Below are 4,347 nucleotides of genomic sequence, written 5' to 3'. Positions count from 1 at the left end.
TTAAATATGAAATTGATGAACACTAACTTCACCGTGATGTATTGATGTTTCTTTTCATGTTGTTGTTCATCATGTAAAAACGACTGACAGATAATAACCCGCGTTACGAATGAACTACGAAATACACGCTTATATTGTTTTCCTTTGAAGCCAGTGTCAACGTCCATTGAACTGAAACTCATCAGTGCAAAAAACAACTACCCGTACGGCCTTACTCTTCGCAGAACTTTAAAGTTAAAACCACAAGCTTTCGATTTATATTGGAAACTTCCAAGAAATTGCAGTAATGGCTCCGTAATTACCAAAGGAGAAAGTGAAAAAAGGAGGCTCCCATTTGCAGTTACGTCCTTTTGATGTGAGACTATCGCATTGTGTTTGGTAAAACCGACGACACGACTTGCCACTCGTCTATTAAAACTGTATTACAAATTTAACTACCCCTCAGTAACTCGTAATGTCAAAATGAAGTCGTTCGAAAAATATATGTAACTGGCAACCAAGACTAAACTGTTGTTTTCGAATAACATAGAGTGACTATAATCAGAGTGACGACAGCTGTTCGTTTGGAATGGCAGCTACCAGTTCCAAACGAGCAAATGACCTGTCAATTCAATGTAAAGCTAATGGAATGTTTTGAATTGTTGCCAACATCACGGATGAGAAGTCGTCACTCTGGTTATAGGCACTCTAGAATAACAGTTACCTTCACCGTGGCTACCGGTTTCGGTAATAAAAACAAATAAATTTCGTATAAATTTTTATAATACAATTTGTGAGAAAAAAAAACACGGTTTTATCTGTATGTAAACTAATAAAATGAGAAGATTGTGTAAATATCGATCTGCTCTTAATGTTTCATGAAATGTGGAATTCTTCTAATACATACATTCACCCCGAGCCAGTATTGTGATCGAATCAGAAATCAGAGTGAATATATGTATTAAAAAAATATATTGCATGAAAAATAATTTACAGATAGTTATTGTATGTCTGATAATCATCTTCCGTTTATTAAAGAACCGTTCCAGAAAATTTATTGTTAAGGAGTTTGTGTCCATATCTCAATTACTGCACATATTTGTTGGTTTTATCATAAACAATTTTGTATGAAACATTTATAATATTAACAGTAATAATAGTATTTTAATTCAATATCTTAATTTATATCATTAATCTTCATCCAATATTATTTAAATGTGATATCATGTTGTCAAGAGAAAAGCTCTCGTATTTCATTCTCATATGAAAAATCGGTATTAGGCGAATATCCATTTCGAACTGATATGCGGAAATTCTTGTAGAGTAACAATCAGCATTTAATTTTGCCATCTTTTTAATTGATTCTTTAAAGCTTATTTTGCGAAAAAATTACGCAAACCAGATAATTTGGATTACTTTAAAATCAGAGATTTCATCTGCAGTTGCCTAGAAAGCTTTAAAAAGAAATTATACGTTTGAATAATGTTGAGGTTTGAAGCTTTTACCTTCGGGTAATTGAAGTACCAGATTCTGTTTTTCTTCTTTGAGAAATGTGCAGCAAACGATATGCGAATACACCATACAATAGACCTCGTTTCGTATCCAATGGATGTGAAGCACGTCCCCGAAAGGTCCGTTAATGGAATATCACTGACGCTATAGTCACCGATTGGATCGAAACTGCTAATTTGTTGAGTTATCCGACTGGATGAGGATCCCTGTGGAATTTGAATCATCTTCCGCAATAGAGGAAGCAGTCGGTTGAATTTGAATGAAAATTGAAAAATTCTTCTCGTTACTTGTTTAAGTTGTTTATGTTTATTTGAACTTTTGAAGAGCCTTGGTAACAAGCTCGTAGCAACCAAAGCAGTGTTGCTCCAGAAGATTATTTTTATCATAACCAAGGGGTTGCTCAATTTATGGTAACTGAAGGTGAATTGTTAACAAAGTGTCTACTGATTTTTCATCGGAGTGTCGTGTCGTCGGTAAAACCTTAAGTATAAGTGTAAATGTAATTTATTAGATTTATATAACCTAATATTTTTAAAGTATGACACCGATCAAATGGCATCAGAAACAAAACCTTTATGATTATTGCTTTTGATATTACAGTGTAGTCGGAGATTCCAGGTGAAAATTTCATATATCTACAGGCAAGGTTAAAATAGTCTGTAAATTTTAGGGATTTCAATTTTCCTTTCAGTATGATACATGGAATCAGTTCAGCGCGCAAAACAAAAGATCGAGGCGATTTCAAAGTCTGTAAATCGTGACAATATCTACAAAAACCAACAGTTTCAATTATCTGCAAAAAAAAGTATGCAGCTTCTCAAGTAACAAATATAATTTATTCATATTTCAAGATTCCACAGTTGTTTTAGAATTGTTATTCATCTTAGATATATTTAAAAAAATATTCACATATGATAAAATCAATTGTTCAACTTATCACTGTTAAGTTTCACAATACTACCGAAAAAATCACTGTAGAAAAACTTCAAGTACATCTAAAACAATTGTGCAGCAAATCATCACCTTCCTCATGTTGTACCAGCAGTTATATTAGTTTTGCAAAAATTGTTTTGGCCACCTAATAAATTATTAAGTCAGTGTGTGCAGTTTTATCCAATTTTAGAATAACGATATGAAATTCAAAATTTGCAAAAATATTTGTAATGAATGCAAAACTTGCAGACACGAGAACATTAGCATTAAGCCTGCAGAAATTCATACGCAAAAAATCAATCATAAAACTTGTGTATGGTTTTCATCTTGCTGAAAAAATGAGCACACCTGACACCACTTTTGAATGATATTGAACGCAAAGTTCGGCTTTGACTGAGCGTGCTGTTCGTGCATATATTAGTATGACGGATCTGGCAAAATTTGTAGAATGCGACGAAACACAAATTTAAATTATTTAATATTTTTGTACTATACATAATAAGAAACACTTTCAAATATCCACCTAATTTTGTAATATCTTTGAAAAACCCTTCCGCAATAGGAAATTTAATGTAATTAGCTTCAAATTGATGCAACATGGGTTACTTAACATTGATAAAATCCGATAAAATCTATAAAGTTTGTTTGGTTGGCCAAAATGTATGAAGTGGCCAAAATACCTCTGTTACCCTAACTACAACAAATACGTTCGTTCGTATATCGAATGACAAAGTTAAGGTAGATATAATTTGAACGATGCTGTTTAGTACCCGAGCAACCGAAGAATCCAATTAATTATAAATTATTATCAATATAACATTCATATAATTATTGGTATTAAAAATACCTTACTCTTTACTAACCCTGGTCGGGGTGAATTAAAAAAATGCAAAACTAGTCGCGTAACCGCAACGTTGTTTTAGTATTTCAATAGCACACCATTGAAAAAACCTGTTTTAATTGACCCATGTTTTTACGAACCAATTATGAAAGTAATCATAAAACTCATAAAACTTCCTCTCATCACATACTTTGGAGAGGAACTGTAGACGAACCATTGCAAATAGAGTTTCGGTATTCACCCCGATTCTGCAATTCAACGGATTTGTGATACGAACGAATCTACATTTTCGTTTGAGTTCGAATTTTGCCTTCTTTATTTCGATCGACTTGTATGATTCAATCGACTCTCGTTCGGGAACACTAAAAATTTCGAACACTAACATAACCATCAAAACTGTCAACACTACTTACACGTTCTATATTGTTTATATTATTCATTTCTTAGTAAACGAAACCGTCACGCTTGTTGTACGCAATTCGATCGAGTAATGTTCGAAAACTGAACAACTCGAACAAATTATATTCGAGTTCATACCCCACTCGAACGGAATGCAGAATAAAAATTGCACATTCGATCGGAACGAATACCAAATTCATTAGAACTCCTCTCCGAAGTGAATGTTGATGGTGTGCGATAAACGAAATCAACTAATACTTATACACATCACTTCATCAGTTAGAAAAGTTGGAAAAGCATGAAACAGAAAAACATGAAAATTTTACGAAAAAGTATTACCAAGAAGAAGGACTTCAACCTTCACCCTTTTTCTTCTCGGAGACACACTCTACCAACTTCGCTACTTCGAAATATGTAAAAACATGCTAAAAAACTTCAACTACTGTCCTCCAGCTGGGTGATCGCCATCACCATCTCTCAGCCAAGTAGTCTCAAGTTAGCTGAATGTCGCAAAAAGTGAAGAAATATCGATTAATTAACGAATAAGCCGTTCCACCCATGCGTAGCCGATTTTTGTTCCATACGGATGAGGTGTAGATTGGCTGAAGTAAAGTGATGAAAGTTATAACAAGATACACGAAGTCAGATGCATTAGAGATACCATAGAAATTAAACTTCATGAT

The sequence above is a fragment of the Malaya genurostris genome, chromosome 1 (genome assembly GCF_030247185.1).
Source record: "Malaya genurostris strain Urasoe2022 chromosome 1, Malgen_1.1, whole genome shotgun sequence".
NCBI lineage: Eukaryota > Metazoa > Arthropoda > Insecta > Diptera > Culicidae > Malaya > Malaya genurostris.
The sequence above is the reverse complement of the archived record's forward strand: the minus strand, read 5'-3'. Positions refer to the sequence as shown.